Below are 26,771 nucleotides of genomic sequence, written 5' to 3' on the forward strand. Positions count from 1 at the left end.
CTATAATATGGAGTATCCAAATTCAAATTTTAATGCTAGACCACTTCTCCACCCATCAAAATGCTTACTCAATTAGTTACTCAATTACTTACTCAATTAGTTGCTTACTCATCTCTTACTCAATTAGTTACTCTGCATTTGAGAATAGAAATTTAATTTTATGATTAGTTTAAGAGAAACGTAATTAAGAAGAAAAAATGATGGTGGGATTATAAGGCTTTCTAAAGCTAATCAGAAATTATTTTTAATTACCTATTTAAAAATTTTAATACCATCCATCCCTTTTCATTCATATATATAATTAAAGGTTACTTGCATTTAAGTTTTTAAGAATATTTGTCTATGAGCTGTTTTGAATGAACATGATTCTTAAAGATAGAAGATACCTTTTTTTTTCTCCTTTGAGTCAATAACTCATTCTGTAACTAATTTAACCCAGCTGCTTAGAACCATATATAATATCAAGTAGAGCTTGATCCTTTTAAAAGCAAAATTTGAGAGGAATTCTTTCCATTCTCCTTTGTCAAGAGGTAATAAAGGCTTTAAGATAACAATAAAGAAGTGGATCAAATTAATTTAAAAATTAAATAAAGGTAGAAATCTGGATTTGATATATTAAAAAAAAGTTAGGAGTGACACTCAGAAGAATTATAAAGGAAAAAGCAAACCAATAAGTGTTTATTATATTTTAAGACAAAAACAGACCATTGATCAATCGAAAGCATCCTTCTCAAACTTTGGATCAATTTATAATCTAGCAATATTGTCAGTTTAGTATTTCTTATATTTGTTTCTGTCCATTCTTCTGGTAGCTTTTGTTAGACAGGATTTACTCAAAGGTAAACATCTCTATCCCCCTCCACAGTCTAATCCCTTCTCACCATCAGGAATACTGATGAAGCAACATTTCAAAAACATCTTCATCGGTCTGGGAAATTTTGACTCTTTTCCACAAAATCCTTTCATTACAAAAGCATTTGCTTTTAGGCAAAATTACTCTCTGAGCAGGGCCCGTTGTGATAAAGTACTGTTGGGACCTCCCTGGTGGCGCAAAGGGTTAAACACCGCACTATGAAGCAATCTGCAGCCTCTGCAGCACAAGTTCATTCCCCAGCCCACCAAGAAGCAACCGACATGGCACAGCAGACCTCTCCTGTCTCGCCCGCTGTTCCCCTCAGCAGTGTATTTCAGTCAATCTGCCTGTTCTGTTCCCCACTCTGTCTCTGGTGAATCCTCTCACCCCCACCCCCCCCAGCATCTCTGGCCTGTACCCCAGCTCTTACATGCATAAATAAATAAATCTTTTAAAAAATAATAAAGTACTGTTGAATTCATTCTAATGGAAATATTTAAATGGCACCATTGTATTTTTTAGGACTTGAAAAGGGTAGTAATCTCAGAAATATTTTGTTACTTGAAAATTTTTTGCATTCTCTCTCTTATAAAGAAGATAATTTTCAAATATTCTTCAAAGGCTCTTTACAAGTATTCAACAATCTAAAATAATCCATTACGAACTCTGCTATTTGATTTTATAAATTGGGGAATTGGCAATCAGTTATCTCATTTTTTTTTTCAAGTTCTGATGAGTTTTCCATAGAAGATTGATTTAAAGTGCAATTCAGGCTTTCATTTCTGCCAACAGAACAAGCTCAAAACCTTGGATTACCAAAAAACTCTGAAATTATATATTTTTAATCTTAAATAAATTGATGAACTCTCAGTAAAATATGGAAAGTTAAGCCCAAAATTAGATGAAAGAAGAAACCTTTCTGCAGTCTAGTCTCAGCACAGCATCCAGAGAGAACACAAGACCTCTCTTCTGTCCAATCCTTCCAGTGGTTTCCCACCTTACTCAAAGGAGAAAGAGTGCTATATGATCACACTCATTTGTGGACTATAAAGAAAAGAGCAATTGAAGAACAGAGAAAACAAAACCTTAGACTCAAACAACAGAATTGTGGTCACCGGAGAAGACAGATAGGGGATATGTGCTGAACACCAATTGGTTGGTGGTGGATGATGACTGGCCACATTTGGTGGTGAGCATGGTGTGAGATATACAGTTGATGAGGTGAGAAAATGTATACCTAAAACCTATATAGAGTGCTGTAGACTGATATTACCTCAATAAAATATAAGTTAAAAAAAATCCCTTTCCCTACTGTATTTTTTCTTTAGTGTTCCATCACTAATATCCTCTATATTTTACTTTACAATTGTATTTGTTTATTGTCTGCTTCACCCAATAAAACCAGCGAGAAAAGAGATTTTTATCTGTTATTCATTGTTGAATTCTGAGTGATTGTAACAGTGCTAAATAGATGCTAAATAAACATTTTGAATAGATGAAGCAGTAAATGAAATATGTGTCAAGAAATTCCACAGGACTGAAATCAGTAAGAACACATTCCCTGACCATAACATTTTAAAACTATTATCATTAACAATATAAATACATACACATTTGAATATTAAGAAAAATGCCCCTGAATAATTCAAAATCAAAAAAGAAATCATAAAGGAAACTGAAAAATATTTAGAAGAAAATAAAGATATTTTGTATCACAACCAGTACAATACAATGGAAATATATCTTGGAGGGAAACTTAAAGCCCTCAATGTTCATATTAGAAAAGAAGACTAAACACAAATAAATTAAGAAACAATTTAAGAAGTTTGACAAAGAAAATAAAATAAGTTTAAAAAAGTAAATGGGGCCTCCCTGGTGGCACAAGGGGTTAAGCACTGCACTATGAAGCAATTTGCAGCCTCTACAGCACAGGTTTGATTCCCAGCCGGCCAAGGAGCAACCCACATGGCACAGCAGACCTCTCATGACTTGCCCACTGCTCCCCTCAACAGTGTATTTCAGTCAGTCTGCCTGTTCTGTTCCCGGCTCTGTCTCTAGTGAATCCTCACACTCCCTGCAGCTCTGGCCTGTACCCCAGCTCTTGTGTGTATAAACAAATAAATCTTTTTTAAAAAAGTAAATGGAAGAAAATAATTAAGGGCAAAATAAACAAAATTTATAAGACAGAAGACCAAAAGTTGGTACCTTGAAAAGTTTGATTAAATTAACCAAACCCTGGTAAGATTGATCAACATTAAAAATGGAGCTATTTCAAACAATATCAGAATACTCCTTTCCTCCTGCCTGCCTGTCTGCTTCCTGCCTGCAACAGATATTTAAAAATGTAGGGAGATAATGAAAAATTTTTCACTCTTGAAAAGTTTTCAATATGTGAAAACTTGGAAGAAATGGACAAATCCCTAGAAAAAGGCAATTTCCCAACATTCACTCACAATAAACAGAAAATTTGAATAGCCCATATAATTAAGATAACAGGAGTAACACTTTAAAATCTTCCAACAAATAAAACTCTAGATCCAGACAATTTTATCAGCAAGTTACCAAATGTTCAGGGAAGAAATGATTCTAATTATTTGCAAACTATTTGAGAAAATTTAAAAAAAAAAAGAGAAACACTCCTTAACTCATTTTATAATGCTATTATTATATTGAATACTAGGTATTCTCAAAGATAATGGAAGAAAGGAAAATAACAGGCCAATTTTCACCGTCTAGAGATGCAAATAATATTAGCAAATCAAGTCCAGGGATAAGAAAGAAAAAACATACGTAAATCCCTAAAGTCTGGGCTCAAGGCCTAGTCTGAAACTCCGGTACTTTCTAAGAGTGTGCTAAAACAAATGTTATCTATTACAGATGTAACATTGAAATATCTATGTCCTTATTTTCGAATAAGATCTGTAGGCTCTATCTCTACCTCATTTATTGCTGTGTTATTGACATATTTGCCCTTTCACGTAACTGTTTCTTTCCTCTTCCTTTACCCCATTATTTTATGTAGGGTGTGATGGGTGGCAGGTAACCTTTAGTTAGTCCACCAGCTGAAGAATATCAAGACAGAGGAACAGCCCAAGTCGAAGATTATATTATCATCATTGGATTTAAATGCATAAACTGTAAATAATAATACTTTGGTTTGCTCCTAATGTAGAAGAATTGAGTGCCTTTTCAGTTGTAATAAAGATACACACATTATGTATTTAAGTATAAATGAGAGGATAAAGTATTGGTGGATGTTTGACATCCAAAGTGGCAGACTCCTAAGAATATATTTGATGGCTAAGCATTAATAGCTTCTTCCAGAGTTTCCCAGAGTTCAACTCTCAGTGGGAAGCAAAAGACAAAAATGCTTCCCCATCTCTTAGCAACCAAAGTGCTGTCACAAAACTTAAGACCTAGCAAATTAAGGCGCTCACCTCTGGAATTATTATGCCTTGAGCAGGTGTCTCAAAAATTCAGGGATAAGGAATTAGGAAATGACCAGGTGAAGAATAAGGAACACATACAGAAGAGCTCATTTCACTATCCACTCACCAGAGGTAGTTGTGGCTTCGGTGTTAGGTTGGCATCTAGTACCTGCTGTCAGCAGTGGTGGTGGCGGCAGGAACTGTTCAGTGAATCCTCACTATACTGCTTCCCTGCTGTCTTTGTGGTGACCTGGCCTCCTTCGGATGCTGCTTGTTTTCTGATCCTTTAAACTTCCCATCTTTTCTACAAACTACCCAACACCCTTGACTTTTCTGTTTTAAATAACCACCATCAACTTCCGTTGCTTGCCACCAAAAAAACACTTCCTTTAGGATTATTTTGAGGTTCTTGTCTTTCTAGGAAGAGGTTAAATATATTCATCAACTTATATCTCAAGTGGGGTAAAAATGTCCTACTTGGTTAGAACCATCAGAGATTTTTCTAAAGCAGTAACATCTAGACTGGAAATCAAAAGATAAGAAGAAACAATTCATTAAAAGAACCAGAAATTTCAAAAACTTGGCCTCTGGTCCGATAACATACACAATCAAGGGTGGCTCAGAGCTGATGTCAGACTTAAATTCAATCTGTATTTGTATTATATTACTATTATATTACTGTATTTATATAATATTACTATTATATTATTGTATTCATATTATATTACTATATTCAATCTTTATATTACTATTACTGTATTTATATTATATTACTATGTATTATATTTAATATAATATTATATTATATTACAAGCACTATGCTGTGTGCTTTATCATACATAGTCTGATTTAAATCTTCACAGAACCCTGTTGGATAGGAAGTTATACCCCAGATGAAGAAAACTGAGATCCAGAGAAGCTGTAAACTGTTTGGTGAGGATCATACAGCTCTGAAATGGTAAAACACAATTTTCTTGACCTAAGTCCCATTTTCTTTCCATTATACCTGGATATCTCTATTTCAATTAACAACTTGATTGACAATTTGGAATTGATAATATCTATGCTACTCTTTAATACTAAAGAATTAGGAACCTCCCCTGGTGGTGCAGGTGGTTGAGCACTGCTCTGTGAAGCTCTCTGCAGCCTCTACAGCTCCGGTTTGATCCCAACCAGCCAGTGAGATATCCACATGGCTTGGCAGACCTCTCCTGTCTCACCCGCTGCTCCCCTTAGCAGTGTATTTCAGTCAGTCTGCCTATTCTGTTACCTGCTCTGTCTCTGGTGAGTCCTCTCACCCTCCCGCACATCTGGCCTGTACCTTGGTTCTTGTATAAGTAAATAAATCTTTAAAAATAATTTTAAAAAGAATTGTTTGTTCAGATTTTAGCCTGCCTTGATGAATCTGTTAATGAAGACTCTTTAAACATATAGACTTATAAATACAATTAAGTGGATGCTACCTCCCTTAAAAATTTAATCTGATATTTATATTTGTAAGATTGAAAGACTAAATAATATCTGGATATGAGCTATTAATAAAAAATCAGTAATAAGCCATAAAAGTTGGAATTCAAATTTAAAAAAAAAGTGAGCTATGTTTCTATAGCAACACAATGAGGAAAAATAGATGGCTTAAAAGATAATTTTAATTGGTACAAATTGGTTCACAATTTTAATATTTCAATAAAAATATATTTATAAATCATTATTATTACCACAATATCATTCATTCCTAAAGAAAGAGCACCACAGTATTAGGACTTTCATGTGCCATTTCAGATCTTTTCAGTCCAAGCTTCTATTCCAGTCTCTGCTGCAAGTTTAGTCCAAATTTCTCACAGGTATAACCTAACAGTGACTTGCTTCCTATTGGCATATACCAAGTACCTCTGTCTTCCTGTTCTGGAACTTGTTCTGAAGGTAGAAGGAATTGATCAAGTGCTGCAGAAGGTATTGACTTCAAGCTCTGCAGACGATCAACAGTAACCAGGGCCTCCCCGGTGGCACAGCGGTTGAGCGCTGGGTTGCTAAGCTGCCCACAGCCTCTGCAGTGCTGGTTCATCCCTGATCCCTGACCGCCGGGCAAGGGTCCCACATGGCACCGCCCGCTGCCCCTCAGCAGTGTACTTCGGTCCTTCTGCCTGCTCTGCTCCCCGCTCTGGCTCTGGTGAATTCTTTCACCCTCCCGTGCTTCTGACTGTACCCAGTGCTTGTATAAATAAATAAATCTTTTTTTAAAAAAAATTGATTTAAAAAAAAAAGATCAACAGTAACCAACCAACAACAAATATATCCTTGGCCAGCTGCTTCTCCCTCTCTTTTTGACTCCTCCATAAGTTAACCATACTCCCTGAAATTAATTCTTAAATAAATGAAGTCTACCTAATTCTTGACTTAGGATAAACCTTCCAAGGAACACAAGTTAAGAACCCTATTTTTTGGTAGATTTTATATATCTGTGTATATGGTTCTTACTAAGATTGTATTATAATTTTTTTTAAAGATTAAGCTCTTTTAAATTACACTTAAAACTATGGGATAGTCAAAACAGGGGAGGGAATGTTTTCTTACACAAAGGGCTATGGTGATGGTGCAGGGGGGAATTGGTGATGGGAATTTTGCAGGGACTACCCCTGAAAAGAGAGAGCAAGGAAGAAGGATGTAAAATATATATAAAATAAAATTTAAAAAATAAATTTTCAAAAAACTATGGGATAGTACACTTCTTCTTGTTCTCAACATTTTAGCAGGTCTCTGTAATGTACCTTCCCTTGATATCTGACTCAAGGCAAATACAAAATGGAACTTTTGCATTTGAACTTCTAAATGATAAAAGGTTTGCTCAGTTTCACTAACTTTTTTTTTTAAGATTTATTTATACAAGCGCTGGGTAGTCAGAAGCGTGGGAGGGTGAGAGAATTCACCACAGCCAGAGCAGGGAGCAGAACAGGCAGAGTGACGAAATACACTGCTGAGGGGAGCAGCGGGTGTGGCAGGAGAGGTCTGTTGCGCCAAGTGGGACCCTCGCCAGCAGCTGGGGATCAAACCGGCGCTGCAGAGGCTGCAGGCAGCTTGGCAGCCCAGCGCTCAACAGCTGCGCCACCAGGGGAGGCCCCAACATTTTTTTTTTAAGATTTATTTATTTATGCATACAAGGTACAGGCCAGAGGTGCAGGGGGTGTAACAGTGTAGAGAACAGAACTGGCAGACTGACTGAAATACACTGCTGAGGGAAGCAGCAGGCGAGACAGGAGAGGTCGCCTATGCCATGTGGGTAGCTCCCTGGCTGGCCTGGGATCAAACTTGTGCTGCAGTGGCTGCAGATAGCTTCACAGTGTTGTGCTTAAAGGGAGAGGTCTGCCGCGCCATGTGGGACCCTCGCCGGCTGGCCTGGATGGAACCGGCGCTGCAGAGGCTGCAGACAGCTTCACAGTGCTGCTCTCAACCACCTGCGCCACCAGGGGAGGCCCTAATTTCACTAACATCTTTGTGCCCCAACTGTTGCCGTTATAAAAATGGAACATAATTCCTACTTCACACGTTGTGATAAGGGACCAATAAATTAATGTATGTAAAGATAACCATTACAGTGTCTATCAGATTATCAGTCTAACAAATAATGTTAGCTGCTATTATTACCATTTTTAGATTATTGTTTTATTACTAGATTATTTTATTATTCATAGGCTATTGATTTTATTTGAAAGTCATCTATCATGGGATAAATGTCGATATTATGAACTATCCCTGTTCTATTCCCCACTCTGTCTCTGGTGAATCCTCTTACCCTCCCACACCTGTGACCTGTACTCCAGTTCTTGTATGCATAAATAAATCTTAAAAAAAAAAGAACAATATTTTCGCTATTCTTGGTATCCACCAAAAAAAAAAAACAAAACTATTACTGCATTGTATTTTACAGACATAAACAAATATTTGAATTTATCTAATGCTTGGAATCAAGATATCTCCACAGAATAAACTGGGCAGACTTCTGTATAGATTTTTGAAGTGAGAGACTTCAAGGCATTATAGTTTTAACAAATATCATCACCTCACAACCAACTCTATCCTGTCCTTCCATTAGTAACTGCATCATCCATACAATACTTCATCAATTCAACAAGTATAGAAAATTCCCACTATAATGCATTAAGTGTCAATAAAACAATTAGATTATGTAAAATGCACAGTCACATTATTGTGGGATTAATAAAATCACTGGGGTTGTAAATTGGCTAACTCTTCAGGAATTTCAGAGGTGCTATTGCTGAATCCTTGTCTATTCCTAGCCTGACTATGGTTTAGCGCCGCCTGGTGGCACTTGAAACTAAAGTTTAGTTAGCGAGGGCAATGTTTCTGGACCCCGTATTGATTGTTATTTCTAGGGCAGCCTCAGTGATTCCAGGAATAGTTCGTTGACACTTGTTTCATCAGTTTGATGCAAGAATACTGGGTCATAAGATACAGGCACATACCCTCTGCTTCCTAAGACAGAACTACCTGCCATTTACCCTTCTAAACTCACCACATCCTATCTTATAAAGTAAGCACATTAGCCTCCTTGATCTTCTTTACCCCTGGCCTAGAAAGAGGGTTGAACATAAGATAGGAATTGCCAATTGCATGATATACTAATTCTCATTATTGATGAGTTATACAGTTTGGAGAATATACTATCTCCCTGGCTCATTCCAAGGTGCTAGCGACACATTAAGTAGCAATAAGCAAAAATTCTTTCTTTGCTCTTAAGAAGCATCCAGTTTCGTGAAAAAGGCAAAAATGTTTTACTTAATCCTACAAATAAATATGACAGTGGGATAAAGGAGATTGAGTGATAATCAAATTGTAAAAGAATTTAACATAATTAAAGAGATCTGGGAAGAATTCCCTGAAAAAAATCATTCCTCTACAAAGACTGAGGCTAACTAGGGAAAAGGGAGGTAGGCGATTGCTGGCACAGGGAATAGAATGTACAAAAGAGATATTTGGAAACAAAAACTGTGCTTTTTTCATTTCCTTTTGTAAATCATGTTTCTTGCAATCCCCCCCACCCCTTTTAAGTCGAACCATGAGTATAGTGTGCAAAGAGGACAGAACAGGCATGTTGGGGAAAGTCATTCTTTGGCTTTGAGAACAATGGTTGCTTCTTTGAGTTCATGATAAGGCCACATTCTTGTAGTCAGGCTTTAGGGAAAAGACCTACCTATTCTAGTTGTTTATCATTATTGCCTGTGATTTTATTTGTTTCTAATTTCAGTAGCTCCTTCTAAAGTATAAAGACATGAGTCAAGGGGATTCACACAGAAAGATTCTTCTTCTTAAGAACAAGATCTTGGGCCTTCCTGGTGGCGCAAGTGGTTAAGCACAGAACTGCGAAGCTATCCACAGCCTCTGCAGCATGAGTTCGATCCCCAGCTGGCCAGGGAGATACCCACATGGCGCAGCAGACCTCTCCTGTCTCACCAGCTGCTCCCCTCAACAGTGTTTTTCAGTCAGTCTGCCTGTTCTATTCCCCACTCTGTCTCTGGTGAATCCTCTCACCCACGTCCCTGCCCCCCACCCCACCCCGCACCTGTGGCCTATACTCCAGTTCTTGTATGCATAAATAAATAAATCTTTAAAAAAAAAAAGAACAATATCTTCGCTATTCTTGGTACTTTACATTTCTATTGCAAATAGAAACAGATTGGTTTATTAAAATTCTACTCTATTTTACTACATGGACCGGATGTCAAGAGTTCGCTCTGATCCTTTATGGTGTATTCCAACAAAGCAGCTAAAATTGCTGTTTAGTTATTCTGCTCTGTGATTTTATGCAAAAATAGGTAATATGGTTTAAAAGTAGATTTGGATTGCAAACTTTTACTACGCTGTTGATACAATTTGGGATCAAGGTTGAGAGAACTTGTTTTTGCAAAAGTTGAATCAATTTTAATATTTTTCCTGAGATTTGATATCTTTGCTGTTTTGTTTTGGCTAATGCCTCCAGATGGTTTTGTGTGTGTGTGTGGTTTGTTTTTTTTGTTTTGTTTTGTTTTTTGGCTTGGACTGAAAAACTATTTCCCAGGAACGGAGGACTTTTGCTTTCCACAATGAACAATACCTGGATAGACTGGTTTGTTTTTCAGTGGGGAACCCTGAGAAAAATTTTCATCTGAGACTGTACCCCAGCATCCATACATTTGATCTTCAACACCATGGAAATGATGGCAAAAAGTGAAGCTAATTCCATACAGGCTTTGTGGATGCCACCCCCACTCTATCAAGACACTGGGAACTACAAATCCTAGGATTCCCAAAGGGAAGTGGCAAGGACCTAAGGATGGAGTTAAGCAGCCATTTTCTCTGTTTGTAAATAAAAACCAGCCATGTTAGTGGGGTCGGGCACACTTGGCTCGTGCTCTTGACCAGGCAGGTTTGGTCTCAGCGGGTCATTTGGGATTCCAGGTCAGCGGAATGGGTAGGATACATTTAAGAATTTATCTCCCTTGGGCATCCCTGGTGGCGCAGTGGTTGACGCTGAGTTGCGAAGCTGCCCGCAGCCTCTGCAGCGCCGGCTTCGATCCCTGGCTGCTCCCCGGCCACCGGAGGAGGGTCCCACATGGCGCAGACCTCTCCTGCCATCCGCTGCTCCCCTCAGCAGTGTACTTGTCAGCCTGCTCTGTTCCCCGCTCTGGCTCTGGTGAATTCTCTCAACCTCCCGCGCTTCTGACTGTACCCAGTGCTTGTGTTAATAAATAAAAATAAATCTTAAAAAAAAAAAATTTATCTCCCTTTTTTCTCCCTGAGTTGTACATTTCCTCATTCGCCTTTCCTTGTAAATAAACCTTTTGTTAACCTTTAAAAAATAAAATTCTAATGCTCTTGGTACATATACACCATGGAATATTACTCAGCATTCAAAAAAGATAAACACATGCAATTTGCAGCAACATGGATGGCGCTGGAAGGGATCATGCTTGGCAAAATAAGCCAGAAAGAAAAAGAAAAATACCGGATGGTCTCACTCATAGCAGGAATCTAGAAAACTTAAATAAGGGACCAGGAAAAAGAATAACTATAAGAAAGTGAAAATCAAAATCAACAAACAACTATGAACCAGAGACACTCTATGGGTGTGGGGAGCGGGTAGGGGAGGGATTGGGGTCAAAATAAGGGGGTTGCAATTGTATGGGGAATATAAAAATAAAATTTATTTTAAAAAAAAAATTCTCTATTTTAGAATCAGCACCTCAATTTCCATAACAAAATCTCCTAGTATTTTGATTGGGATTGTGCTGAAATTATAGATTTGAGAAAAATATATATTTACAGTATCAGGTCTCCCAATCCAAGAACATGCCAAAACAATCTATGATCAGATTTCTAGTAATTTGGCTTTATCTGACCCTTTGTTTCTCTATATTCCAAATACAAATGACACCATCCAGTATTTGTCTTGCTCCTTTGACTTATTTCACTTAGCATAATCCCCTCTAGTTCCACACATGCTGTTACAAATAGCAGGAGTTTATCTTGTTTGATAGCTGGGTAGTATGTATTGTGTAACATATATATATATATTTTTTTATTTTATAGTTTTTTTTATATAGAGGCATGTTTTTATTTATTTATTATATTTGTTTGTTTGTTTTGTTTATACAAGCACTGGGTACAGTCAGAAGCGCGGGAGGGTGAGAGAATTCACCAGAGCCAGAGCGGGGAGCAGAGCAGGCAGAAGGACTGAAGTACACTGCTGAGGGGAGCAGCGGGCGGCAGGAGAGGTCTGCGCGCCATGTGGGATCCTCCTTCGGTGGCCGGGGAGCAGCCGGGGATGGAACCGGCGCCGCAGAGGCCTCAGGCAGCTTCGCAACCCAGCGCTCAACCGCTGCGCCACCGGGGAGGCCCTTGTGTAACATATAGACCATCATCTTCCTCAGGCTCTCATCTGTATTTTGGTACTTAGGATGTTTCCATAGCTTAGTTATTATAAATAATGCTGCAATGAACATAGAAGTACACATTTCCTTCAAATTAGTGTTTTGTATTCTTCCAGTAGACACCTAGGAGTAGAATTCAGGATCGCATGGTACATCCTTTTTTAATACTTTAAGAAACTTCCAGACTGTTTTCTATAGGGGCTGGAAAAGCTTGCATTCCCAACAACAGTGTAAAAATTCCTTTTTCTCCATATCCTCACCATCTCTTGCTGTTTCTGGGCTTTTTGATATGGGCCATCCTCAAAATTATGAGGTGGGTTCTCATTCTAGTTTTGATTTGCATTTCCCTGATCATAAATGATGAGGAGCATTTTTTCATGTGCCTGTTGGCCATGTGTATGCCTTCTTCCACCCATTTAGCTCTTTTGTCCATTTTTCAATAGGGTCATTTGCTTTCTTTGTGTTGAGATGTATGAGCTCTTTGTAGCTCTAAGATATCAGTCCCTTGTCAGATGCCTGGTGTGCAAAAATTTCTCCCATTCATTAGAGAGTCCTTTTGCTTTAGTGACAGTTTCTTTCACTATGCAGCTTTTTAGTTTGATGCAGTCCCAGTTGTTTATGTTCGATTTTGTTTTCCTTACTGTTGGAGACAAAGCCACAAAGACATCACTGCAGCCTATGTTCTGGAGCACTTTTCTGGCTGAGACCTTTAATCTATCTTGATTTATTTTAAAGCTGTGGAAGTACTAGCATATCACTACTCATTTGGTATATCTGTTTTGTTCTTTCCATTTTATTGTTTGTCTATCTATGCTTGGGTATTTTTCTTTCAAACTGTCTTCCAGTTTACTAAGTCTGTATGGGGTTGTGTTCAATCTCATAAAACAAACCTATTGAGTTGTTATTTTCAAATATTGTATTTTTTTTAGTTTTATATGTCCACTTCACTTTTTTATAGATTCCAATTCTCTGATGAGATTTTTTCCCCCCATCATTTCATCTATTTTGGCCTATTTCCCCTTATTTTCTTTGACATATCAAAAACGGTTATTTTAAAATCCTTGTCTGCAAATTTCATTATCTGAATCGCCTATGGCACTGCCACAATTGTCTTCCTTTTCTCTTAATTATCGGTCCTACTTGTCTTGCCTCATTGCATTTCTAATTGTTTCTTATTGGCGGCAAACTGTATTAAAAAATACAAAATCTTCAAATCCTAATATCTTCCACCAAATAAAATTTTTCCTGTCTTCCTCTAGCATAGAGAATGAGAGACTGTTTTACCTCAATCCATTTAAGTACTACATTGGGTTGGGGTCGAGTTTCAGTTTTAATAACACTCAAGTCTAATTCTGGTTCCTCTCTTTTCCTCCGGATGCCCTGAAATATTTATTGAGTGCTGATTACTTTCAACCTCTTGAGCTCTGACAAACTGTGGAAGAGCCAGTTCTACCCTTCCAAACTGTTCAGTCCAGCTCTTCAGTCCCTAACTCCATACATTTAAAATCTAGTCAAGGTCTTGAAGGAGAGATCAGTTATTTGAGGCAGGTGCCCTTAAGTACCTTGAGGACTGCAGAGAATTTCACTCGGCCGTTTAAAAAGCTTTCAACTTAGCGCCTCAGTTACCTGTGTAGCTACATTGCTAAACTTTTACCTAAAGTTTGGCTAAGTCCTGTGGGGGAAACAATAAATGCATTTGAAGTGCTTCAAATCTCCTTTTTCACTCCAGGTCTGCATGAGTACTAAACACTTTATACATTTCTCTTTCTCTTAGTGGAGTCCCTTTGCCTAAGCCAGTTCAGATCCCTAGTCCATACTCAGAGTTTGGTGAATGACCCCAGGGAGAGAACTGGCTATTGTTCATAAGCTGCCTGAAAATATTTCTTTTCTCTCTGGAATTTTTTCATAAAATGCTTTTATAGCTCTCTGATACCTTTAGAAATATATTTGTAATTTGTCTGGCTTTTCCAACAGGAACACTAGCCTGTCCTATATCCTACTTTAAGTACAAGTCCCAACATTTAGATTTTTAAAGATCCTCTGGAGATTCCAATAAGACGGCAATCCTAAGTAACACTCATCAAAGAAACTATTACAAGAATGAGGTCGTGTTAAGGTAACTGTAATCCTCAGTTTTCCTCATATCTATAAATAAATGGATCCCCATCCACTATGCCTTTCATAGTTTATGAAAAAAAAAAAAAAAAAAAGGCATGCCAGTCACATATCACTTACTGTTAAGAGATATTCCCAGGGCCTCCCTGGTGGCACAGCAGGTTGAGCTCAGCGCTGTGAAGCTGTCTGCAGCCTCTGAAGCACGGGTTTGATTCTCAGCCGCCAGGGAGATACCCATATGGCATGGCAGACTCTCCTGTCTCACCCACTGTTCCCCTCAGCAGTACTTTTGGTCCGTCTGCCTGTTCTGCTCCCCACTCTGTCTCTGGTGAATGTGAATTCTCTCACCTCTCTGTGCCTCTAGCCTGTACCCCAGTTCTTGTATAAATAAAATAATAAAAATATTTTTAAAAAATTTATAAAAAAAAGAAATATTCCCAGAATCTAACCTTAAACTTCCATTTTCTGTCTATAAAGGAAATGTAATATGCACTAACCTGAGAAGGTGACTGATCAAACCACCCAAAAATTCTCAGAACTGGTCTCTGCAACATGCCCCACTCTGGCATAGCATTATTTTGAGCTAAGAGCAATAAAATCTCTGGAGGATGAGAAGCTTTTGTTCTTGCCTGATTCCTTTGCCCTTCCCTAATTGAATAAGAGATTGTCACTCCCTAAGCTTTTGCCCTTGTCCTAATCAAGAAGTAATCACTGCTCTCCTAGACCTAGAATATCATCATTTGGGGGGAGGGGAGAGACGGTATCATTCAGGTGTAGGTTTATCTGTAAACATGTTCTATTTATCTGAGAATCTCATCTTTACTCTGAAAGTAAGAAGTAAATCATCCCCTCCTTCCCATGTGGAGTCTCTCCCCTCTCTCCTTGATGTTTCCGGCCCTCAATATGGGATTTTTGCCTTTTTCTCCCTAACCAATGACAGGATCTGCATTTTTGTAGCTCCCCATGCACATTATTAAGTTGATTTTAACTTGGTTACCCCAGTAGTGCTTTGATTACTTATTCGACCTAAGAAGAATCCAGAGGGATGCAAGATTTCCCCCTGCGCACTGACACTTGAATACATAATACCCCCAAGAAAAGTGGGCTTCCCTTGATAAAGAGAAAGGAGAAAATGGATAATAGGTGGAAAGTTGGCACTTCTTTTAGCTTCTGTCTTATCTAACTAATAAAATCCTCTCTGTAATTACACAAGAGAAAATTATTTTCTGTTCCAAATACCTTATCAAAAGCCCAAAGAGAGTTCTATTTCATATCTGCATGCAAGAAGCACTGCTTCCCCATCTGCGGTGATCCTTTATCAATGAGAAGGAAATAATTTTACTAGCAATATGTTTTTATATCACTCAGTTGTTCTTTCAAATAAGAATTTTTCAGGAAATGACTTTTTTACTGATCTCTGAAGTCTGACCTTGGTCGCAGATCTCTGCCAAACTGCTTTTAAGGAATCAGGCTTTCAAGGCAACATTTAAACAAATGTTTTAGGTAGACCATATTGTTTTAAAATAGCTTTGTATTATGTCACAAGATAAAAGGACAACAGTTTATGTATCTTAAAGAAGAGATCATAACTATGTGTCTTTCTTAATTAGAATATACACAGGACCTCCCTGGTGGTGCAAGGGGTTAAGTCTCAGCATTATGAAGATATTGGCAGTCATTGCAGCATGAGTTCAATTCCTGGCCAGGGAGCTAACCCACATAGTGCAGCAGACCTCTCCTTCTGGCCTGTTGCTTCCCTCAGCAGTGTATTTCAGTCAATCAGCCTGTTCTGTTCCCCGCTCTGTCTCTGGTGAATCCTTTCACCAACATCCCCCTACCACCCCACCCCACCCCCCCGCACCTCTGGCCTACACCCCAGCTCTTGAATGCATAAATAAACAAATCTTAAAAAAAACAGAATATACACAGATTCATTTTACTAGTAACTATTTTCTCTATCTTTGACAATAGAGAAGATGCTTAAGTTTTCATAAGTTGGGTTGGTTATGACCACAAAAACTATGAAAGAGATATATGTTACCATGGAAATTAATTGAGTCATCTTTTTTTTTTTTAAAGATTTATTATTATTATTATTTATTTATTTATTTATCTATCTACACAAGGACTGGGCACAGTCAGAAGCGCGGGAGGGCGAGAGAACTCACCAGAGCCAGAGCGGGGAGCAGAGCAGGCAGAAGGACCGAAGCACACCGCCGAGGGGAGCAGCGGGCGGCAGGAGGGGTCCGCGCGCCACGTGGGACCCTCCTCCGGTGCCGGGGAGCAGCCGGGGATCGAACCGGCGCTGTAGAGGTGCGGGCAGCCCCGCATCCCAGCGCTCAACCGCCGCGCCACCGGGGAGGCCCTAATTGAGTCATCTTTAGGCATATCAAAATAAAAAGAAAATTTTCTTTTGGAAATGATCCAATTTGAGGGCAAGAGTAGACTACTGTAGCTTTTTGAGAATAAAAATATAACTTCACACTTGACAAATGCAGCTATTGATTATGAGAAGGCCTAATTTCAGGTAATAATAAAACTGCCGTTACCTTCCATGATATTCTTCTGCAGGCAGAGGTTAAAAAGCAGGTGATATAAAAGTAGCAGATATCATTGTTAACATCTTCACAGTAAGAAGAAAATCAATCACCAACTTCTCCTTTTGGCATTTTCAGAGTAAACAAATTGGAAGCTATAGTTGAAGTAAAAGGAAAAAAGAAGAAAAGAAATCACATACTTGCCACCAATTAAAAAGGCGCTACTTTGTTAACAGTTGCTCACTGTTTTAGGAGGAAATTTTTCACTTCTCTGATTCTGTTGTCATGGCAATGAAAATTGAGATCTATTTCTTCCCAGCTCTGAAATTCCATATAGCAACAATTCACTGAAGTATGAGGTAACTCTGCAAAGCATTGGGTAGGAAGAATAACAATTGTTGAGCCCCTGCTAAGTGTTTGGCACTTTGCTTTATTTCATTTAATCCTGACATGAATAGTAGAAAAGTGTCTTCAATTTACAAGGAAGAAAACTGAGGTCCAAAAAAGCACCTTGATCAAAAATACTTAAGTAGGGCCTCCCCTGGTGGCGCAGCGGTTGAGTGCTGGGCTGTGAAGCTGCCCACAGCCTCTGCAGCGCTGGTTCGATCCCCAGCCACCAGCGAGGGTCCCATATGGTGCGCAGACCTCTCCTGCTGCGCCCACTGCTCCCCTCAGCAGTATATTTCGTTGGTCTACCTGTTCTGTTCCCCGCTCTGGCTCTGGTGAATTCTCTCACCCTCCCGCTCTTCTGACTGTACCCAGTGCTTATATAAATAAATAAATAAATCTTAAAAAAAAAAATACATAAGTAGTTCAATTGGAATTAAGGTGTTTTTGACTTCAGAACTCTTGCTTTACCCCACACACACAGTTCTTTCAAATGAAACAAGCAGGTAGTATAACTTTTAACCCCAGGTTCTCAGCAAGAATTTCAGACGTGTATTTCTTATTCTTTTGAAAACTCAAAGCAAAAAGAAACAATTCTGCAACAGAAAGGGCTTACCTCCTTTACTGGGGTCCCATGTATAGTGTTCAGTGCTGGTAGATATATCTGTACCTGAAATAATATATTACAATATTGTTCTAGTTATAAAACAAATACATATTTGGAATATTTTTGAAGTCATGGGAATCAAACTGATAATGTAAGCATACCAAGTAACAACTGATGGATATTTTAGGTAGACTCAAAATTTAAATACTTTCAAGTGTTACTGAAGGGAGAAATCTATATTGTGAAAAAAATCCTATTATTGTGAAAAAAAAAAAACAAAGATGTTTAAAAATAAATAAAATCTATGTAAAATTTTAAAAAATTAATCACTTTAAGATGCTTTAAAATTGTACCAGGGTAGCTTACCTGTTCTTCTAAGAACCAGATCTGAAGTGTAAGTTGCAAACAAACATAGATCTTTAGAGTATATGCACATTTTGAGGAGCAGGACTGAGTTGTATTCAGCTCTTGTGTTTTTATTTTTTGTTTTAAGGTTTGTTTTGTTTTTGGAAAGGGGAGTTAGAGAGGTATGGGGGACCTTGCGGAATAAAGACAAGAAAAAATTGGGGACATTGATCAGGAATAGAAAATATCCCATTGAGTCCTAGTTACTTCAGTAAGAAATTCTTAGATAGTAGACAAGTCGAAAAAAATGGGCTAAAGAATAAAGGGGACACAAGAAAGTACAGAAACATTAGCTTCTCTTTCATAGCTTTTGATTATGAAGGAAAGTAAAGGAAGAATACCTTTACAACAGAGACAGGAAGCAAGAAGTAAAAGGTACAATTTGCAGGTATCTGAAAAGGCAACTCCAACCTGATCTTGGTTTTCTCAGTTAGAAAAAGGAGACAAGGTGAAATTCTTGGAATGAGAGATGAGAAATTTGGTGTGGTTTAAGAAGACAAGTGAAATTTTTATAAAACTAATGAGCATATGATGGAAGTGGAACCAACTGACACTATGAATGCCAAATCAGGATGAAATGCTTGGTTTTCCGGGCTCCCTGGTGGTGCAGCGGGTTGAGCGCAACACTATGATGCTGTTGGCCCCCTCAGCAGTGCTGGTTCAATTCCTGGCCGGCCGGGGAGAAACCCTCATGGCGCAGCAGACCTCTCCTGTTTCACCTGCTGCTGCCCTCAGCAGTGTTTTGCTCAGTTCGCCTGTTCTGCTCCCTGTTCTGTCTCTGGTGAATTCTCTCACCCTCCGCGCCTCTGGCCTGTACCCCAGTTCTTATAAATAAATAATTAAAAAAAAAAATAGAAAGAAAATGCTTGGTTTTTCATTCAGTGCTTTATCACCAGAAAGCTTAGCCAGCAATTCAACGCCATGGGAGAAAATGATAACTCCCTGTAGTGACTGTTCTCTGCAAATCACAGCACTGCATGAAAGAGGTTAGGCCTGCATTGCAAGGAAAATCACCAATACTCAAATAGTCTCCTAGCAATGCATTTAAAACATGATAAAATTGTTACCACAGAGGTCTAAAGAGATTAAGAAAATGCAAAGACCCAATTACAATTACATCACCAAGAACGTGGAGAGGGTCTCAAGGAATAAGTAAAGTTCCTCAGATTGCTGAATTCAACTATAAATGACTATTCAATGAGAATCTTATTCTTTGTGCCAGGTACTGTGTTGTATGATTTTATACACAATTTACTCCTTACCACAACTTAATAAGAAAAATTATGGTCATCTTACCAAGGTCAAGAGACAATTACAAGGAACACAATTCATGTTTTACTGATATTGGGGAAATGATACAAATCTGTCTGCCTATAAATTCAATCCTCTTTTCACTCACTCATATTACTATTAAACATAAAGTGATGTGAAAGCAGCCTATTAAAAACAAACCATGTATACAACAGATGCAGAAGCATCAGTAGTACTACCCTACATTTATCTGCTGCAAGTGGTTCATATCATTTGGAGCCTGATTCTCAAAGCTACTGAATAACTTCGTATATTCTGAGAAATTATGAGGATTCAGAGGTACCTCTATGTTTGGCCCTCTCAAAGCAATTCATGTGCCTGTATTCTGTTCTATAACACCAGTGGAGCCCAAGCAAACCTGCATGACCATAGAAAGATCTGATCTACTTTAGTCTAGTATACACTATCCAGGTATACAAAGAAACTGATAGAAAATAAATGTTCTTACTGCTGAGAAAGGCTTATTTTACATAATCAGAAGTCTTGGAGGTAATCATGTGGGAGTGTCTACCTGTAGATGGCTACTCTCAAAACAACATATATAGGAATACTAACTGATGCTCATGGTCAGCACGGGCCTCAGTCTAATGAGACACCTGTTAAAATGGAGACCTCAAGTCAACCCTTATATGAAAAATCATAATTGCATGGCAAAAGTTTTATTAGAAATCCAGAATATCAAATTCAACTACATAAACTGAATAGTTCGCCCCCTAACAAAAGTTTAAAATTAAGCACGCAGAGTTTGCAAATCATTTGCTACAGGCTCACTTGTTAGTTATCATGGATTTGACTTGCCTACATTGAAGAGTAAAGACCAGCTCTAGACCCTTCTCTATTTTATTTTATTTTTTTAAAGATTTATTTATTAATGCATACAAGAACTGGGGTACAGGCCAGAGGTGCGGAGGGTGAGAGGATTCACCAGAGACAGAGTGGGGAACAGAACAGGCAGATTGACTGAAATACACTGCTGAGGGAAGCAGCGGGTGAGTCAGGAGAGGTCTGCTGTGCCATGTGGGCAGCTCCCTGGCCAGCCGGGGATCGAACTTACACTGCAGTGGCTGCAGATAGCCTTATGGGTTGTGTCTTAACCCCTTGCACCACCAGGGAGGCCCAACTCTTCTCTATTTTAGAGTGCCAGGGAGGCCCAACACTTCTCTGTTTTAGGTGACACTGGTGTTCCCTGAGGAAACCCTCTGGTATGAATCTGAACTGAGGTGGTTCTTGTTCTCAAGAAAACCCAGGCTTCAGTACAGGCCTCAGAGCTGCACCAGAATTCTGGGAATACTTGAGGGGCTCACAACCACTGACAGTCACTCAACAAGTTCAAGTTCATTACCAATGTCCTTTCAGAGTCCATAGTCCACTATCCCAGCCCTAGCAATCATGGTAAAGGATGAACCTCACTAACCTCAAAGATTCTGGAGGATTCCTTTTTTTTTTTTTAAAGATTTATTTATTTATACAATAGCTGGTGAACAGGCCAGAGGTGCGAGGTGAGAGGATTCACCAGAGACAGAGTGGGGAGCAGAACAGGCAGATTGACCGAAAGCACTGCTGAGGAGAGCAGCGGGCGAGGCAGCAGAGGTCTGCCTCGCCATGTGGGAATCTCCCTGGCCGGCCAGGAATTGAACCCGCATTGAAGAAGCTATGGACAGCTTCACAGCATGGCGCTCAACCGGCTGCACCACCAGGGAGGCCCTAGATTCTGGAAGATCCTTAAGACCGTGTGGTCTAGGCTGATCAGAATTGACCCCAATGCCAGGCTGTGCAAAATACCCCACTTTCCTGGCCTCTCAGACAATCAGCCACAAAGAATTGCAATAAGTGATACCTCTAATAATGGCTGATTCAGTTCAACAAGAAGTAAAAGTTAAATCAAAAGGTACTTTTCTTGATACTTTACATATTAGCTCATTAAACCCCATGCCCCAATTTTGAGGTATATATAATATTTTTGTATTAGAGTAACCATCAGTTCCTCTCACACTCCATTTTTGAGAAACTATGTATGAGTTTGGGATATTTAGGTATTACATTAAATCTTCTCCACCATAAGCAAATCAAAACCACCATAACTCAATCTTTTTTAAAAAATAACTTTATTGAGACATAATTCACCTATCATATAACCCATCTAAAATGTATCATTCAATGGTTTTTGGTCTACTCAGTTTTCTGCAATCATAACTACAAAAAATTTTAGAACATTTTCATCACCCAAAAGAACCCCCATATTTATTAGTCGTTATTATGCACTCCATCCCCACTAGAATCCCTCCCCATGTGTAAACAACCACTAATCTAATCTACTGTTGGATAGATATTCCTACTCTAAACAGTTCATATATATGGAATCATAGAATTTGTGACTGTTTCCTTTCACTTAAAATAATGTTTTCAAGAGTCATCCATGTTATAATATGTATCATTGTATGCTGAAGAGTACTCCACTATATGAATATATATGAATATATATAATTTATTCATTCGTCAGTTGATGGACATGTTTCCACTTGTAAGATTGTTGTTCCCACTTTGTAAAATTTTGAATAATCCTGATAGGAATATTTATCTACATGTTTTTTGTGTAGACTTATTTCATTTCTCTTTGGTGTGTTCCTAGGACAGAATTGCTAAGTCATACAATAACTTATGTTTACCCTTTTGAGGAACTACCAAGGTGTTTCTAAAGTGTTAGACCTTTTACATTCCACTAGCAGTGCCTAAAGAGTCCAATCTCTCTATGTCCTAGTCAATACTGAGTATCTCCCTGATTATAGCTGTCTGGGTAGATATGAAGTAATATTTCATTGTGGTTTTGACTTGCAATTCCAAGTCCTGAAGATGTTGAGCATCTTTTCAGGAAATGCAAATCTTGCACTAGAGTCAGAAATAAGAGAATCTAGAAGGATACCGAGAGAAAGGAAAAGCTGCCTAGAAACTTTATAATTTCTATAAAGCCAAGGTACATTTAGTGACTTGTGTTCCATGAGGTTCTTTTGCTTCCTTACAGTACATCTACTATACTTAATATGGTTTAAAGAAGTTTCTGCTCCTTGTAACCAAATGATACTATTCTAAGACATTAACTCTCAAAATAAGTAAAAATTCAAAAAGTTCAGAGCATTCAAAAATCAGAGTACTACAGTAAAAAGCAGAGTAGATACTTAAACTCAAGTCCAGTTGACTCCAAGTCATGTTTTTTCCATTACCATCCTTTATGAGTCCTTAGTCTCATTAGCCCTTTAACTTTTTGCCAATGTAGCATTAAAAGTTAAGCCAAATTCCTCACCTGTGGCATAGAGGTTAAAGTCTCAGTGCTATCAAGCTATCACCAGCCACTGTGGCACAAGTTCGATCCCTGGCCAGGGAGCTAACCCACATGTGGCACAGCAGACCTCTCCTGTCTCGTCCGCTGCTCCCCTCAGCAGTGTATTTCAATGGATCTGCCTATTCTGCTCCCCTCTCTGTCTCTGGTGAGTCTTCTCACCCCCCACACCTCTGGCCTATATCTCAGTTTTTTTATGCATAAAATAACAAAAATAAATAAAAATTAGGCCAAATTACAGACCTATTAAGTACTTATCAATGTGAACATCTGCCTTCTTGAGTAATTTTTCTTAGCTTGACCTTTATAATTTTCCATTTGGCTCTCTAACCGTATGTATTCTTGTCTTTCAACTTAACTTCTAGAAGTTTCTCCTTTTATGATTTTTATATGCTTAGTGGTTAAAGTTTTTTTTTTTTTTTAATAGAGGCATGTTTTATTTATTTATTTATTTGTTTGTTTGTTTGTTTTGTTTATACATGCACTGGGTACAGTCAGAAGCGTGGGAGGGTGAGAGAATTCACCAGAGCCAGAGCGGGGAGCAGAGCAGGCAGAAGGACCGAAGTACACTGCTGAGGGGAGCAGTGGGCGGCAGGAGAGGTCTGTGCGCCATGTGGGACCCTCCTCTGGTGGCCGGGGAGCAGCCGGGGATCGAACCAGCGCCACAGAGGCTGCGGGCAGCTTCGCAACCTAGCGCTCTACCGCTGCGCCACCGGGGAGGCCCCAGTGGTTAAAGTTTTGATTCCTCACACTCTTAGGATTATGGGACAAATTGTTGCATTATTCTTGAATATTATGCTTCTATTAATATATCACAACATGCTAGCTTTTAATAAAAGCACAGTTCTATGGTACCTCTCATCTTGCTCCAAAAACATTATGGACATTTGCAAACCACAGCTTTATACCAATCAATATGACAGTGTGGAAAAAAGTAAACACTATCTACACAATTTTAGCAGACAGATTTTCTTCTTTTCTTTCTTAATAACAGTGGGAAGTCTTCTCCAGTAACAAATAACATTGAGGAGACAAAGCCCACAGAGGAGGGGCAGAAGCTGGAGATGGTATATTTTTAGTCATTTTGATTAAATTATGGAGATGCGAAGTTGATAATTTATTGAAAGGGAAAAGGGAAGGCTATGTAAATGTTTGCAGATGAATAATTAATGTGACTTTCCGACATCAGTAGGCCTTTAATTAAAGCCACTGTGAAACAAAGCAAGAACCAAAGAGCACAATTATTATAGCAGCTAATTGTAACTTTCCCATCCTAAGTAACATTTGAGAATCCATGCTTAATTTGCATCTTTACAAGAAGATAGCCCATACCTAGGGTGACAGTTGTTTTCCTTACCCCAGTTTAACTACTTCCATGTAGACCAAAAATCTATGAATATATTAATGAATTTCCTCCTACCAAATTTTAAAGTTTTGGGTTCTACTTGTTGGTTTTGTTTTTTAAAATATATTAATTTTCATTTTAGGGCAGTCTATTGAAGCCTCTCAAAAACTTAGGAAGTGAAATGAATATCTAATTTTTAAAAATAATCATTTAATATGCTGTTCAACCTACTACTTAACAATATCTGACTGAGCAATCAACTACCATGTGGCAGCACTCATTTCCTTCATGTCTGATTCTTTCCTACCTTTTTTCTTACTTTTTATCCTTATAGTCACATTCGTCATCTATTTTTATTTTACGCACATCTGTTCTCCTTTTCCGTTTTTTTTTTAGATTTATTTTTTATTATACAATAGCTGGGGTACAGTCCAGAGGCACGGGGGGGTGAGAGAACCCACCAGAGACAGAGCGGGGAGCAGAACAGGCAGATGAACCAAAAGCACTGCTGAGGGGAGAGTGGGCGCGACAGGAGAGATCTGCAGTACCAAGTGGGTTTCTCCCTGGCTGGCTGGGAATTGAACTGGGGCAACTTCACAGCGCTGTGCTCAACCCGCTGTGCCACCGGGGAGACCCCCTTTTTTTTTTTTTTTAAAGATTTATAAATAAATCTTTTTCCTTTTTTTTTTTTAAAGATTTATTTATTGGGCCTCTCCCCTGGTGGCGCAGTGGTTGAGCACTGGGCCGCGAAGCTGCCCGCAGCCTCTGCAGCGTTGGTTTGATCTCTGGTCCCTGGCGAGAGTTCCACATGGCACGCAGAACTCTCCTGCCACCCGCTGCTCTCCTCAGCAGTGTACTTCGGTCCTTCTGCCTGCTCTGCTCCCCGCTCTGGCTCTGGTGAATTCTCTCACCCTCCCACGCTTCTGACTGTACCCAGTGCTTGTATAAATAAATAAATAAATCTAAAAAAAAAAAACCAAACTTAAGCATTTAAAAAAAAAGATTTATTTATTTATGCATACAAGAACTGGGGTACAGGTCAGAGGTGCAGGGGGTGAGCGGATTCACCAGAGACTAAGGGGGGAAAAGAACAGGCAGAGTGACTGAAATACACTGTTGAGGGGAGCAGCAGACGAGAGAGGAGAGGTCTGTTGCATTATGTGGGTAGCGCTCTGGCCGGGGATCGAACTCGTGCTGCAGTGGCTACAGATAGCTTCATAGGCTGCATCTTAACTTGAGCCACCAGGAAGGCCCTATTCTCCTTTTTCACTTCAATTTTTGTCTCTACCTTTACCATCTGCTTCTGCCTATCCTATTAATCTTATCCTTTCCTTCTCTCTCCTCTACCTTGTATGGCCACGTGCTCCCATGCATTCTTTTCTCATCTCTCTCTTCATGCTCCACTCCATCTCTGTTCTCATGCTCATGACCTTAATAACTAGATGAATGCTGAATCCATGAGAACTGAGTGGTTCCCTGCCAGCTCCAAGGTGATATTCCTTCATAGAGTATTTTATACATACTAAGCATTACTAAAAATATGTAAGAAACTGTACTCTTCCTTCTAGTTCTTTTAGAAATATATTTTCTAACATACACTAGGTTTGAAGTCGGGAGTTCTAGTTCTGCTGTTTAATATTTATAAACCATAAGACCTGGGCAAATCACTTTACCTCAGGGAGCAGGGAATGTCAATTTCCTCATTGATAAAATGAGAGCTGGTTGTGATTACTTAAGTCCCTTTGAGTTTTATAATACTTTACATACCCATACCTACTTGTGGAACATAGTAAGAAAATCCAGTACCATAGGCTGGTAGCATTTTAGGAAACAAGGGAAGATACTTGGAGGCAAGAGAGTTTCTCTTACGCTGACCTATGCTGCCAAGGCAAACACTAAAAATGAAGAATAGAGAAGCAAAAGAAGGTGTTTGAAGTTACAGTTCCCAGAATATCTGAGTTGTGGGGGAAGCTCCAACAAGAGAAATGTTAAAGACTGACCTCCTTCTTTCTCCACATAATGAGTCCTGGGATCATCTTATAAAGTTCAGAGCAACTTCCTGCTTCATCCAATTTACCCAAACCTGGAAAGCTGAAATTCACAACATAAATGCCTACCACCTATAATTAGCTCTATGCAATAGTTACCTTATTTATTCAAACCACTTAATCAAAGTTTAGTGCCTTACTAAAAATAAAAATATTATAACAAAAATTAACAAATAAAACATAATGGCAAAGTAAAAGTAAGATTAAGTATGGGTGAGAACAGATAATATGCCATAATATCCTCTACACTTACTATGGTCAGCCATGAATTTGTTTCTGAACTACCTAGCGGGCAATTCAAAGAGAAACATACTCAGTTATAACATACAGGATCCTTAAAAGGTAAACAAAACAATAATTTAATAGCAGCATACTATTCCAGGTAACAGGAACGGTGAGAAATTTCTTCCATGAGTACACATACAGAAGATAACCAAGGGCCTCCCTGGTTGCGCAGCAGTTGAGCACTGGGTTGC

This window comes from Talpa europaea (assembly GCF_964194135.1).
Source record: "Talpa europaea genome assembly, chromosome: 4".
Taxonomy (NCBI): domain Eukaryota; kingdom Metazoa; phylum Chordata; class Mammalia; order Eulipotyphla; family Talpidae; genus Talpa; species Talpa europaea.